The sequence below is a fragment of the Bos indicus genome, chromosome 3 (assembly GCF_029378745.1).
Source record: "Bos indicus isolate NIAB-ARS_2022 breed Sahiwal x Tharparkar chromosome 3, NIAB-ARS_B.indTharparkar_mat_pri_1.0, whole genome shotgun sequence".
Lineage (NCBI taxonomy): Eukaryota > Metazoa > Chordata > Mammalia > Artiodactyla > Bovidae > Bos > Bos indicus.
Window position 1 is genome coordinate 39095378 of NC_091762.1, and position 16313 is coordinate 39111690.

Genomic DNA, 16313 nt, shown 5'->3' on the forward strand with positions numbered 1-16313 from the left:
CATAAATTGATGAACAGTAATGAATTACCATTTCCAGATTCTAATGATGGGTATGATATAGGCTTACATTTCATTCTTACAGTAAGATTTAATTATATTGTTATCACATTTTATAGAAGAGAAAACTTACATGCCAATGATAGCTGTTTAAAGTCATCTCATGGTGATTTGAAATAAAACACATGATTCTTAAAAAATTTTGATAACATAAACAGAGGAATTGAACAATAACTTCCCTCAAACAGATTTTAAAATATTGGGTTGGCCAAAAGGTTCATTCAGGTTTTTCTGTAAGATGTTACAAACTTTTGAGCCAACTCAATATAAAAGAATTAAAGAAATAATAAAGTAGAAATCCCAAATTAATGGAAGGGAAAGATAATATTTTTAAAATAATATTGGAAATAGTGTCCTAAAATTTGAAATAAATGAATTAACTTAAATAATTATTTCACATCTTTTAAAAATAAAATTTAATTGAAGATTACATTTTAAAATAGCAAACAGAATTAAAACAAATGCTATATGTCTCAAATGCTTGGGTGAAGGAGTATTAAAATTAGAAGTGATATAAATTATAAAGGAAAACAGAAAAATTTGACCAGATAGGTTTTATTATCTGCTCTATGTTTTTTTAAAGGAAAAAGCAACAGAGAGTAAAAAAGTATAATTTCAAACATGTTGGTGGAAAGTTGTGGAAAGAGGATTTATTTTATTTATATATAATAAAGTGTACAATGTAGATGTGTCAGTAAGTTCTTGGAAAGAAACCGTACCTGAAAACCAGGCATGAATTTAAGGGCTGCTGAAGAAAAATTCCAAGTGAAAGATGTGAGCAAAAGCACAGAACTTCAATACTGTGTAGATGTGTGAAGTAGGCAAGAAATAACCCAGATCACCAAGTTACCAGTGTTAAATGAAATGCCAGGACCCAATTAAAAAAAAAATCTTGTCTTCTTTGCTTAAGTAATAGTATCATGAAAGAAAAAATTATGGACCTTATAATTATAAACAACAAAGTACACATATTGACAATTAACAAAAAAGACAAATGAAAATCAGAAAATAAAAATGAATAATCCTATAGGGAAAAGATATCAAGGAAAAAAATCCTATAAGGATACAAATATGTCAAGAATGAAGGATCAAATATCTTTAAATATTAGAATGTACCCAATGGCACCCCACTCCAGTACTCTTGCCTGGAAAATCCCATGGATGGAGGAGCCTGGTGGGCTGCAGTCCACAGGGTCGCTAAGAGTCGGACATGACTGAGCGACTTCACTTTCACTTTTCACTTTATGTACTGGAGAAGGAAATGGCAACCCACTCCAGTGTTCTTGCCTGGAGAATCCAGGGACGGGGGAGCCTGGTGGGCTGCCGTCTATGGGGTTGAGCAGAGTTGGACACGACTGAAGTGACTTAGCAGCAGCAGTAGCAGTATGAGATTCTAGGAATGATGCTAAAGCTGAAACTCCAGTACTCATGCGAAGAGTTGACTCATTGGAAAAGACTCTGATGCTGGGAGGGATTGGGGGCAAGAGGAGAAGGGGACGACAGAGGATGAGATGGCTGGATGGCATCAATGACTTGATGGACGTGAGTCTCGGTGAATTCTGGGAGTTGGTGATGGACAGGGAGGCCTGGCGTGCTACGATTCATGGGGTAGCAAAGAGTTGGACACGACTGAGCGACGGATCTGATCTGATCTGATCTGATGAGATTCTGAATTATATCACATATTATTTGTGGAATATATATAGGATGGATGAAACATTACCAATTTTTTACATGTGGATTCTTGAATACTATTCAAATATTGTGTGTATTTCAATAACCAGATAAATGAAACATGAAGACATTTTCCCTGAAAATATAGATGCTGTTGCTATCAGTTCATTTATCATCTCAAATTTTTGAAAGAAATCGAAGGAAAAGATCTATTTCTCTCTTGTGTGAACAATATTCCTTCCACCTCTGTCTTACTTTTGGCTGGAGTGTCTGCAAATTCATCTGAAAAATTGGTTTGTCAGTTTTACACTTCAATTCTGTGGGCTCCTACTATAGAAGGACAGGTAATTTGCTCAGAGGAAGAATGGAATTTGTGGTAGTAGTTGTCATACTAATGGCTAATCCAGAAAACTACTGCTGCTTCAAACAAGAGTCTCTGATATATAAATAGGTCATCATTAGGAAATAGAGAACATACCATAGAATTTGTAATAAATATCATTTGGTATCCTGAAAAATTATCTTATGGCTTTCACATGCTTCTTATATTTCTCTTAGATCAGATTCTTTAGAGAGTATCCAGAGATAGAGCTTTATGTGTAGAAATTCTACTGAAAGTACCCATGGGATCAACACATACAGAGTCACTAATGTGGACGGATTTAGTAGAGAGCAGAGCAGAACTGTGATACATTGCAGAAAAGACCTCATGGATAGCATAGGGTGTTCTAGAGCTAGGATGGCATTTTGCAGTTATCCATCTCTGAAGGAATCATTCTAAGCTTCCTATGTTACACGCATCAGTCTTTGGGTGAGGCAGCTTTTGAGAAAGGAGTGTGGCATGGGGTAAAGCAGCTCTTTTCTGCTAAAGACAGTATACACAGGGACTTGGCTGAGGGATATTAGCATCACTCACTCTCAACAGCTGGGAAGTGAGTATCTTAATACCAGAGGGAGTTTCTGGGTGGCACACCAATGCATCAACTTCAGTCCAAGTTTTGTGATTCATTAATTCATTTGCTTCGTATAAGAAGTCCTGGAAATATTTTCTCCAATATTCTGGTCAGGCTATTTTCCTGAATAAATCTACAAGGTTTATCAAATAAACCTCTAAACCTGTTCTCAAGGCCACATCTGAGATTTTTTTGTCTGCCTCTTGTTTATCCATTTTAAAATCTCTCTACCATAGGCCAACATTGCTGCTGGTTTAGGTGACTTCCCTAACTTCAGAACCTCATCCCTTGAACAGTCTGAACCTCTGATTGTTAGACCCTTCTCAGACCATAACTGAAACATTTGTTCATTTACTTTGGATAGAAGATGAAGGAGTTCCAAGAGATAAATACATTGACAGAATACCAAAGTTTTCCCTGCCCCTATTGTATAGTAATAGTAATTTTTGGATCTTGGACTCCAAAATCACTGCAGATGGTGACTGCAGCAATGAAATTAAAAGATGCTTGCTTCTTGGATAGAAAGCTATGACAAACCTAGACAGCATACTAAAAAGCAGAGACATGACTTTACCAATGGAAGTCCATGAAGTCAAAGCTATGGTTTTTCCAGTAGTCATGGATGGATGTGGGAGATGGACCATAAAGAAGGCTGAGCGCCGAAGAATTGATGGTTTTGAACTGTGGTGTTGGAGAAGACTCTTGAGAGTCCCTTGGACTGCAAAGAGATCAAACCACTGATCTCTGGAAAAATCCTGAACATTCACTGGAAAAACTGATGCTGAAGCTGAAGCTCCAATACTTTGTCTACCTGATGTGAAGAGCTGACTCATTAGAAAAGACTCTAATGCTGGGACAGATTGAGGGCAAGAGGAGAAGGGGGCAACAGAGAGCAAGATGGTTGGATGGCATCACTGACTCAATGGACATGAATTTGAGCAAGCTCGGAGAGATGGTGAAGGACAAGGAAGCCTGGTGTGTTGCAGTCCATGGGGTTGCAAAACGTTGGACGTGACTGAGCGACTGAACGGCTAAATAACAACATTGTGTAGTAATAGCATGCCTGCCAAGATGGTAATTTTTTTCCCCTTGCTAGTAATGATCAAATAAAAGCTTAAAACTTAGAGGTTGCTTGCTGTGCCCCTGGTGGAGTAATTCTCTATCTGGGATTGAAATCGCTAAATCACCAGAGTTCAGTGTGTTGCAGTGATATAAAGCACACATTCCCTGAAACAGATTACTGAGTATGATGATAAACAGAGACAATTCTACTCCAATCCTTACTGCCTGTTTCCTGGGGAAATAGAATCATATCATTATCATTAATTCCGACTGTATACCATGTCCTGGAGAATAGTACTCTATCTTTACATGGCATAATCTCCAAAAGGACAGCTCAGTTGACCCTTCAAGAGATCACTGTTGCGTACTATTGGGCCAATGTTCTGGGAGGTTCTGAATAATGGAACGAACAAATCCCAGATTCATGTGTCTACTACTGAACCTTTTTTTTTTTTTTTTCCTGGAAAATAGGTCTTTTACATTATGAGAGCAGAGAAGAGCACCCTACTCCAGTACTCTTGCCTGGAAAATCTCGTGGACTGAGGAGCCTGATAGGCTGCAGTCCATAGAGTCACTGGGAGTAGGACATGATTGAGCGACTTCACTTTCACTTTCACGCATTGGAGAAGAAAATGGCAACCCACTCCGGTGGTCTTGCCTGAAGATTCCCAGGGACAGGGGAGCCTAGTGGGCTGCCGTCTATGGGGTCGCACAGAGTTGGACATTATGAGAGACTTTGTGTAAGAGGGAATGTTATGAAGGAGTCTGTGTCAGTGGATAGAGCTTTCTATGGGTCTTTGGTTAATGGTGCTAATTAAGTTCTTATAAGCAGAAAAGGCAAACTATCATTAGAATATGTGTTAGACTACTGGAAAATGATCATATAGTCCCTAAATTTAAGTGTGGTGGAAGCTTCTAGGACGGTTAGTCACACTTTCTTAGATTCAACTGGTAAGGCTGTGCTGAGTCTCTCAGTCGTGTCTGACTCTGTGGCCCCATAATCTCTACCCCAACAGGCTCCTCTGTCCATGGGATTTCCCAGGCAAGAATACCAGAATGGTTGTCACTTCCTTCGGCAGGGGATCTTCTTGACCCAGAGATTGAACCTGCATCTCCTGCATTGGTCGACAGATTCTTTACCACTAGTGCCACCTGGGAAGCCCTGGTAAGGAGACAAGTCAAGTAAATTTAGACACTTTACTACTCATAATGTAGCAGATGACAAATGTTCCCTTTGACACACAAATTCCACTGGGGCAATGTGGAGAGAGGTCCAGGTGGATGCTGTGCACACAGCTGAACTGTATCACGGCTGAGGAATAGCAAGCTTCAAAATCATCCACTCTTATAAAGGAGAACTGGCAAACCTGACCATCTTTCCTTCTAGAGTGAGACTTCATCCTTACTACCCTGTAATGTAAGCAAATCCCTGAGGAGGGAAGAGACAGTCTCTATCTTCTGGAATATAAATGAATCTGAAAACTGAGTGCTAATACATGGGCAAAGATCCAACAATTCAGTTGCAAAAGCATTTTCCAGCCAATTTCTACTTGTACTAGCTCTTTTTCCCCTGGTAAAGGACTCAATGTAGGGGTTAAGATAATTATCAAATATGTCTCTTCCAATTATACATTTAGAGTTTGTGTCCCCAATGACCCCATTGTAAAGTTGTAACTGAATCGTCTCCTTTAATTACCTGGTTTCCATGCATCCTCCATCTATATTAAAGGACTTCAAAGCACTTTGAGTCTATGTATATCAATGTCGAGTTGGATACTACATCGCTGAAATAATTAAAAATGCTCTTTTTTCAAGTGCATGGTTAACTAAACATAACGTCGTAGTTATCATTGCAGAAGTAATGGGAAAGCATCACTATGCACACTTGTTATGTGTTCCTCCTGGGAAAGCTCCACATTAGATTTGACTGCCTTAAAGCATTGCTAATTTTCAGATTTCCTAGGAAACTAATTTTGAATCAGGAATATAGTTGGAATGCCTTAAACATCAAGATTGTTGGAAGTAGTCTTTAGCAGAAGGAAGATGTACTGGTTTCCTATGGCTGCCATAACAAATTACCATAAACTTATTGGCTTAAAACAACAAAAGTTTATTCTTATATCAGTTCAGTTCTGTTCAGTTCAGTCACTCCGTCATGTCTGACTCTGCAACCCCATGGTTTGCAGCACGCCAGGCTTCCTTGTCCATCACCAACTCCTGAGGTTTGCTCAGGCTCATGTCCATTGAGTCTGTGATGCCACTCAACTACCTCTTCCTCTGTCATCCCCTTCTCTTCCTGGCCTCAATCTTTCCCAGCATCAGGATCTTTTCTAATGAGTCAGTTTTTGCATTAGGTGGCCAAAGTATTGGTTTCAGCTTCAGCATCAGTCCTACCAATGAATAGTCAGGACTGATTTCCTTTAGGATGGACTGGTTCTCCTTGCAGTCCAAGGGACTCAAGATTCTTCTCCAACACCACAGTTCAAAAGCATCAATTCTTCAGTGCTCAGCTTTAAACTCCTGGAAAAAGCATAGCCTTGACTAGACGGACCTTTGTCAGCAAGTGGTAATGTCTCTGTTTTTTAATATGCTGTCTAGTTTGGTCATAGCTTTTCATCCAAGGAGCAAATGTCTTTTAATTTCATGGCTGCAGTCACCATCTGCAGTGATTTTCGAGCCCTCAAAAATAAAGTCTGTCACTATTTCCATTGTTTCACAATCTATTTGCTTGAAATCCCCTTGTTTCACAATCTATTTGCTTGAAATCCCCTTGTGCTATTTTTCATATATATATATGTATATTTCTTGTACAGTTCCTAAGAGGAGAATTTCTAAAATGGATCAGAAGGGCTACATTCTTTCTGAAGGGTCTAGGGGAGAATTGGTTTTCCTGCCTTTCATAGCTCCTAAAGGCCACCTGTATTCCTTTGTTCATGACCTCTTTCTCCATCTTTAGTGCCAGAAATACAGCATCTTCAAATCTCTACTCTACTGTTATCACAATACTATCTGTGTCTGACCCTCTTATTGTCTTTTTATAAAGACCCTTGTGATTAAATTGGCCTCACCCAGATAATCCAGAACAAGGTTCCCATCTCAAGATCCTTAACTTTATCACATCAACAAGGTTCCTTTTGCCATGGAAGGTATTTATAGGTTTGGGGAATGAGGATGTGAACATCTTTGATGGGCCATTATTAAACCTTTCACAGCTCACCCTCTGCGATACCTCAATGTCTAACATGAAGAATGGTTGGTAATTGATGATATTTTCTTGGACATCCCTAGTAAGTCATGATGAGGAAAACTGCATGGTCTATGAAATAGCACAATTTCCTTAGAGGTTAAATAATAATGAATCTCGAACTGTGGTTTAATGACACATAATTCTTTAAACTGGTGATATTTATTACTGTTTTAGCATCATAATGTTTATCTTTAATCATTACAGTTTCTGAAATGTTCATAATAATAAATTTAGTTGAGATATGATATTTTCACATTGCATTTGTTGTAAACTTCTTTAATTTTTGAACTTACAAAATAAAATCCTAAAATTTGTTACTTTTTTCATACATAACAAGTAGCTAATTTATACTTGAATTACTTTTTCTTATTAAATTGTGTCTCTTTTCTTGTGTGTGATTTATAAAAGTCTTGTTATTTCTGAAAAATAGAGTAGATTATAAAATGAATATATTACTTTAACTTTAAATCTTAAAATTACACAGAATTAGTTAAGTAGAAGTAAATTTGAGAGTTGCTTGAGTTTTTTGGTAAGTGTATCTTTTCCTATAATTGCCCAGTTTTTAGTGCTTTTTTATTGTGATTTTTAAGTGTTACACATATTAATTTTTGTCATTATAAATTAACTCATTATTATATGCTAGAAATGTTTCAAATGGTGGCACTTCTACTGGTCCTTCAATTTCTTCAGTCTTTTGATGGCAGACTATACTGTGACAGCAGAAACAGTGTTGTAGGTCCAGGCACCACCAGCTGCCATTTTCATGAAAGAATCACAATGCCAGATGCCCTCAGCTTGTCTCTTCATCATGGACTTTCCACAGAAGGAGCAAGTATATGCGGCATGCTGGCTGATTTCAATTTTCTTCAGCATTTTCCTGAGGGAGGCACTATAATGAGTCCCATATTTATTGACAGTTCTGACCTTCTTGTTGTGTTAATCATGTCTTCCCACAAACATTGAAGTTTTTAAAAGAAGGTGAAACACTTGGGCTACCTCGGTGGCACTAGTGGTAAAGAACCCATCTGCCCATAAGGGATGCTGATTGTATTCCTGGGTCAGGAATATACCCCGGAGGAGCGCATGGGAACCCACTCATGCCTGTAGCCTGTGTGGCTACAGTCCACAGTTGCAGAAGAGTTGGACACAACTGAAGCAACTGAGCATACAGGAAAGCAGGAATCAACACTTAAAGATATGGAACATTCATTTTAAAGAAGTTTCCAAAATATAGACACTACTTTTTATAATCATTCTCTATTTTGTGCCATTAAAGGATAGAGACTAGATTCTCCATGTGAGTGACACAGGGAAGACTGTGTTATTCTTGTGATAATGCTGCAGTACTGTTTGCAGTTATGGCGAGGTGAGAGGTATACTGACAAATTGAAACGCCAGTACTTTGGCCACCTGATGTGAAGAACTGACTCATTTGAAAAGACCTTGATGCTGGGAAAGATTAAAGGCAGGAGGAGAAGGGTAGGACAGAGGATGAGATGGCTGGATGGCATCACCGACTCAATGGACATGAGTTTGAGTGAACTCCGGGAGTTGGTGATGGACAAGGAAGTCTGGCATGCTGCAGTCCAAGGGGTTGCAAACAGTAGGACATGACTGAGTGACTAAACTGAATTGAACTGAATACTAAGTGTATGGTCTGATATATTGGTATTGTTGATATCTTTGATTTTATCCCAAGGGAAGGGAGCTTATAGATCCAGAAATTTTGGTGAACTTTTGTGTTTATGTTTATAGTTTTAATTTTTGACCCATTAACTTTAACTTACATGCACTAGAAATATTTATTTTTTCCCTAACTGGAAACAGTTGTCAGGTTTTATTTTTGGGGGCTCCAAAATCACTGCAGATGGTGATTGCGGCCATGAAATTAAAAGACACTTACTACTTGGAAGGAAAGTTATGATCAACCTAGATAGCATATTAAAAAGCAGAAAAAAAAAAAAAAAAAGCAGAGGCATTACTTTGCCAACAAAGGTCCGTCTTGTCAAGGGTACGGTTTTTCCAGTGGTCATGTATGGATGTGAGAGTTGGACTGTGAAGAAAGCTGAGCACCAAAGAATTGATACTTTTGAACTGTGGTGTTGGAGAATACTCTTGAGAATCCCTTGGACTGCAAGAAGATCCAACCAGTCCATTCTAAAGGAGATCAGTCCTGGGTGTTCATTGGAAGGACTGATGCTAAAGATGAAGCTGAAACACCTGATGTGAAGAGTTGACTCATTGGAAAAGACCCTGATGCTGGGAGGGATTGGGGGAAGGAGGAGAAGGGGATGACAGAGGATGAGATGGCTGGATGGTATCACTGACTCTATGGACATGAGTTTGAGTAAAGTCTGGGAGTTGGTGATGGACAGGGAGGCCTGGCGTGCTGCGATTCATGGAGTCGCAAAGAGTTGGACATGACTGAGTGACTGAACTGAACTGAACTGAACTTTTAAAATTAAATAAGAGATTAAAGAGTTAATATAACTGAAAAGCCATGTCAGGGGAAAAAAAAAGACTACAATTTCTACAGTGTGATTAGGAGAATTCTTAGACTTCTAGGCATTGGGAAAATGATGGAAACACAGATTTAAAGTGAAATGAATACATTTACACTTGCCATAGTCTTACTGTCAATGAAGAAACATTATTTTCCTTATTTTATAAATGGGATGGTTCTATAAATAACTTTTAGAACATGTAGCTTTGATGTTTCAGGCACGAAATATAATGGAATTTAAACCTCAAATATTTTAAAGATGTATTTTTTAGACACAAAGTTCAACTTTTAAAACTGTTGCAGAGACTTACATTACAGAATATACATTATTTTACATCTACTTAGAAATTCAGTCTAATTTGCATTTAGATAACTGAGGCTTATAATGATCTTAATATAACAAGTATTCAGCATTTAACACTATACAGCATCCATATCTTTTTCACCTGTACTGATGTCTATGGCTTTGTTTTGGGGCCAGTTCAATTCCATTGGTATTTTATAAGTATTAAGGTATCACTTCTGGAAAAGGCAATGGCACCCCACTCCAGTACTCTTGCCTGGAAAATCCCATGGACAGAGGACCCTGGTAGGCTGCAGTCCATGGGGTCCCTAAGAGTCAGACACGACTGAGCGACTTCACTTTCACTTTTCACTTTCATGCATTGGAGAAGGAAATGGCAACCCACTCCACTGATCTTGCCTGGAGAATCCCAGGGACGGTGGAGCCTGGTGAGCTGCCGTCTATGGGGTCGCACAGAGTCGAACACGACTGAAGCAACTTAGCAGCAGCAACAGCAGCAAGGTATCACTTCTAACTTAGATACAGTTATGCGAGAAAGTATGTGCTTGGCATTGTGGAAAGAAAGTGAAAGTGAAGTCGGTCAGTCATGTCCGATTCTTTGCAACCCCATGGACTTTGGCCTACCAGGCTTTTCCATCCATGGGATTTTCCAGGCAAGAATACTGGAGTGGGTTGTCATTTCCTTCTCCAGGAGATCTTCCCGACCCAGGGACTGAATCCGGGTCTCCCGCATTGTAAGCAGATGCTTTACCGTCTGAGCCTCCAGGGAAGACCAAAGTTTTGCATAAATAAACTAACTGGACAGCAATGAAAGATAAAGTTGACAACAAAATAATAACTGATATTTATTGAAATATTTATATTGTTCAAATAGGAAATGCTTTATAAAGCCTATACATTAAAGTATTCAAAAATTATAATGGACTTTCAATTCAAACAGGCTTTGTTTTCACTCTCTGATGTACCTCAGCCCAAGCTGTATTGCTTTGGACAGGTCACGTATTTTCTCACACTTAACACACTGTATAATACTTGTTAAGCAATCAATAAATGCCCAAAGTTATATTACTATTGTCTCTTTTAGGATAGTTTTGTTAATGTTAATATTTATAATAGTATCACTTTCTGTTTTGATATGCTAATCTATTCAGGAGTTGAATGAGTTAAAGGAGACTATGATGTATGAAGGTTTTTCTTGGCAATGGTGGTTATACGTTTCTTGTAGGACAGGTGAGATTTGTGTAAGCAGATAGGTAGATGCACTTTATTAACCAGCTAATTATTTTGTGAGCACATCCTACATGCCAGGCATTATGTTAATTCCTGAGGAAATCCCAGTACAATGATGCATGATCATTTTGTTATCAAGGAATTTATAATCTGGGGATAGAATGAATAAATAAAATAAGAATTTAAATGTATAGTCAGTTACTATAGGAGCACAGATAAAGTGTGTCACTATACAGATGGCTGGTCAGGGAATAAAGAAGCAAGAAGGATAGATGAGTTTACACTCACAAAGAGAAGACAATCATATGATGAACAAATGAAGCCCAGGAATCCAAAATAACTGGAATTAAGGCAGGAGATGCATTTCAGAAAGAATTTGGTTTGATAGATATAGTTTCTGCAAGATCTGAAATATGAGGAAGAAGAGAGGTTAGACATTGGAGTGGTAGTGGGACTAAAGTAAACAAAAATTTAAAAAAATATATACATCTGAGCATTAAACTATGAACATCTACAGTTTTAAAAATTCTTATCAAATTAATCCTCCAAAAGAAAGAAAAGCCTATTTTGTAGCTCCCTAGTTTTACAAATCCCTTCAAGAGAAGACATCTGGAAATCATATCCATCTAAGGAGCTGGATTTTTTTTAGCAACGTTGGCCTATGTTAAAACATCAATAGGTATTTTCTTAAATCAACCTTCTCCTGGCCATTGTTCTACAGTCTGAATGCATTTTAGTAAATTAATCACTTAGCTAATAATCTCTCTGAAATGTAAAGTGGAACATTCTTATGTTCAGTATTTAAAAAATAGGAGTTGGTTGTTGTGCTTCATGAATATCAACACAGTTTGAACCTTTCAGCCTTGTGTCCCATGTGGAACAACTTAACATCCTTCCTCTTTCACTTTGCACCTTCGTATGTCAAAAGGACTTTAAAAAATAAATCTCTCATCATGAAACCGCTGTGAATATCAACAGGGACTAAAACTCTCTTAGGTAATCTAAGGGCAGAAAAGTTTAGGGGACACATTTTCTGAAAGAATTTAGAACACAAATATCAATCAAGATCACATACTTTCCAGCATCTACATTACCAGGATATAACTTTATCATGATGTCAATTATATGACCTGAATAAATATAGCTTTGAAAGAGTAGGAATAGTTTTCAGTTTTCTTAAAGCAATTAATATTCTAACTCACAAGTTTCAGTAATTTGACTTATAGGAAAACAGGAAAAGTAGGATCTTTGGTAATGTATGAAGAATTCCCTCCTTTACTGATGTTTTTGTTCATTATAATCTGTCCCCACACTGAGATACGAACAGATTTTTACATGCTTCTTACCTCATAAAGTGATTTTATTTCTGAAGCAATTGTGTCCTGCTAACAAAAGTCCCATTTTAGGGGCTCATAGGAAACCATTCCCTGATGGATAGGAAAAGACATAGTGAGGAGGGCTATGACTACAAAATTAAGGGCTATGTGGCAAAAATTTTACTTGGTTAAGCAGATGTATGATCTTATAGAAATTCCAAATGAAAAGTATACAAAAGACAGAAAAGAAGCTGTATAAAATTCTTTATTTTGTGAAATTCAGTACATACTGGAAAATTATTGTAACATTGCATTTTGCTTAATATTCTTCAAGATACTAGCACCAAAAAATTATTTCATATGAACATCTGCCACCAATATATTTTTTATATCATTACCATGATTAATTTTGATTATATTATTATAGCTTGTAGCTGTCATAAAATATTTTATTTGAATTCAAATGCAGAAATATATATTACTGCAGAGAGAAATCATTCCAGCTATAAAACAATAAGTGGTCCCAATACATTTTAGACTAAAGAACACTAGAAGGAAAATAAATGCTTTTTTCATGTATATAAAACTATGCTCTAAAACACATGAGTGACTTAATGCACCTACCATTCAATATCCTTTCTAGTTTACTTTGTTTACGGGACTTGTGCATTAGTCTTCTAAAATTGTTTTCTGTGTTTTTCAAAAAAATATATATACATTTGAAATTTGCAAATACATATAATTCCAAGTTAATTTCATGTTTTTACTTTTTCACAAGAAGGAATTAACGTATGAGTTAGACTATCAGCTTACATACTGAAATGAATTGTGAGTTAAGATAGTATTATTTCTGCTCATATGCAGTGTTGTTAGAATTCTGAGCTGTAGAAGCAGGTTGTCAGCTGCTCAGACAGATTCCTGGTGAGACAGCAGGAGGTAGATCTTGGACTCAAGTTTAATAGCTCACCTAGGAATAATCAGGTTGATCTGTAATCCAGAAGGGAATTTGAGTATTAAGATTAATTTTATTAGATATGCTTCTGTCCATAGTTTCAAATTGGATGACATCTGCTTCAACATTTAGTGGTTTAAGAATCCAATTAGTAAGTCACCGGATTCAGGGAGCGTGATATTGAAAAAGAAGAACTGGTTGATTCTGTGAAATTTTCTGTCTATGCCACATTAGATCCTCCTATATAGTCTCTAATATATTCGAAAATAAGTGACCGGGACACTCGTATCACTGTAGAGAATATTTCCCCTGTACCATTGTGTATGCATGCTCACAAATTATTTGATTAAACCTTTACAATGCCCTTCATCTGTCAGTAAGATAAAATGTTCCTATCAAAGAGGAGCCTTTTCCTTTACCCTACTCAGTACTCTGGCACTTACACATAGAAAAACCTGAAGTGCAGTTCAGCCTCCAATGTTCAGGGAAAGAGGAGTGTGTACAATACTGTCAACTTGCAGCTAATCTGCGGTAGCTTTGTGCTACCAAAGAGTTTACCAGCTCTTGACCAAGATAGGAATGACATGTTATATTAGTGATTTATTTTGTGTTCTTTAAACTGCTAAAACTCCTCTGGAGGCATTACAGCTTTCTTTTATAGAAATGTGTAGATTGATAGTGTGTAACTGATTCAACAGGTCACACAATTTGGTTTTGCTCTGTGACCAATGGAGTATTAGAACCAAAACAAAACAAACAATCCTCAGTAAACTTTAGCCTCAGCTTCCCTGAGGACAAGTTATTCATTAGTTCTGGCTAATGGAATAGAAGGGTATGATCTATTCATTTCTAATGTGATTTTTAAATTTTTCAATATTATCTTTTAAAAATGAAAGCACATACATTCCTAATGAATTTCGTTAACAAACTCGATGTCTTTGTGTGATTTGAAAGTGAATTCCTTTAATTTCTGGATTATAAGTAAAAGATCTCTTATAAATGTGACACAACACAGTATGACTGGAGGTTAAGGATAACACCTGGAAGTTGAACTGAAACATGGTAGAAAAATCAGACAAATAAATATATGTCAGAAATAAACAAAGGAAAAGGCATATAAACTGTAAATTTAGTACTATTGATGGAATAGAGAGTGGGTTTCTGTTTAGTTCCTTTGCATGAATGTTGATATATTTTTTCCTACCATAGTCAGATACTTAGATTACTTTTCCACAAAAGAAAATCATCTGTTGAAACCGTATTCCAGAATAGCTTGAACCTGCTTGAAATCGGGTTACACAATATTAAAGGTTTAAAGCATTTGGAGAAAAGTTAGAGAGACTTCTGTATTCAGACTTTCAAGCTCAAAATGAAAGTGATTAATAACTTCTATCTTTTGCTTTGATTGTGGAATGTTTCAATGTTAGAGGGCTTCCCTGGTGGCTCAGACGGCAAAGCTTCTGCCTCTAATGCAGGAGGCCTGTGTTCATCCCTGGGTCGGGAAGATCTCCTTGAGAAGGGAATGGCTACCCACTCCAGTACTTCCAGCCTGGGAAATCCCATGGACAGAGGAGCCTGGCAAGCTACAGTTCATGGGATTGCAGAGTCAGACTCGACTGAGCAACTAACACTTAACGTCAATGTTAGAGAAATTTCAAGACAAGATCTTGAGGTGTCATATCATTTCTCCATATGAAGTTGAGAAAATCTGCTTATGGTATTGATTTCAGAATAATACCTGAATCACATGCTTGAGAGTTAGGCATATTGTTCTAAATATAATTTGACATTTAAAATGGAGCTGACTACAGAAAAAGCTAGGATTTATATTTCATTTTAAAAATCATTAGTGAACAAATGTTGTCAGGACAACTATAGACTCAAAACTGATATCTTGACTCCAGTAATACCTGGTTCCAAGATGTCAATAACATCTCCAAAGATAATAGAGTGAATACATATTTAATTTTAACAAAATGTTAAGTACCAGAGAGTACTTCAAACTATAGCACAATTGCACTCATCTTACATGCTAGCAAAGTACTGCTCAAAATTCTCCAAGCCAGGCTTCAACAGAATGTGAACAGTGGACTTCCAGATGTTCAAGCTGGATTTAGAAAAGGCAGAGGAACCAGAGATCAAATTGCCAACATTGCTGGATCATCAAAAAAGCAAGAGAGTTCCAGAAAAACATCTATTTCTGCTTTATTGACTATGCAATAAAGTCCTTTGACTTTATTTTATTTATTTATTTATTTATTCCTTTGACTGTGGAAAATTCTTCAAGAGATGGGAATACCAGACCACCTGACCAGCCTCTTGAGAAATCTGTATGCAGGTCAATGCAGGTCAAGAAGCAACAGTTAGAACTGGACATGGAACAACAGACTGGTTCAAAACACGAAAAGGAGTACTTCAAGGTTGTATATTGTCACCCTGCTTATTTAACTTATATGCAGAGTACATCATGTGAAATGCTGGACTGGAGGAAGCACAAGCTGGAATCAAGACTGCCGGGAGAAATATCAATAACCTTAGATATGCAGATGACACCACCCTTATAGCAGAAAGTGAAGAAGAACTAAAGAGCCTCTTGATGCAAGTGAAAGAGAATAGTGAATAGTTGGCTTAAAACTCAACATTCAGAAAACTATGAGCATGGCATCTGGTCCCATCACTTCATGGCAAATAGTTGGGGAAACAATGGAAACAGTGAGAAAGTTTATTTTGGGTGGCTCCAAAATCACTGCAGATGGTGACTGCAGCCATGAAATTAAAAGACACTGGCTTCTTGGAAGAAAAGCTATGACCAACCTAGAAAGCATATTAAAAAGCAGAGGCATTACTTTGCCAAAATAAGTCCGTCTAGTCAAAGCTATGGTTTCTCCAGTAGTCATGTATGGATGTGAGAGTTGGACTATAATGAAAGCTGAGCACCAAAGAATTGATGTTTTTGAACTGTGGTGTTGGAGAAGACTCTTAAGAGTCCCTTGGACTGCAAGGCGATCCAATCAG

General features: G+C 37.3%; 1 pseudogene; it reads right to left on the minus strand.

Moving 5' to 3' along the window:
* Positions 1-7659: 7659 nt before the first annotated feature.
* LOC139180206 (large ribosomal subunit protein eL43-like) overlaps positions 7660-16313 on the minus strand; it is a 33244-nt pseudogene continuing 24590 nt past the window's right edge.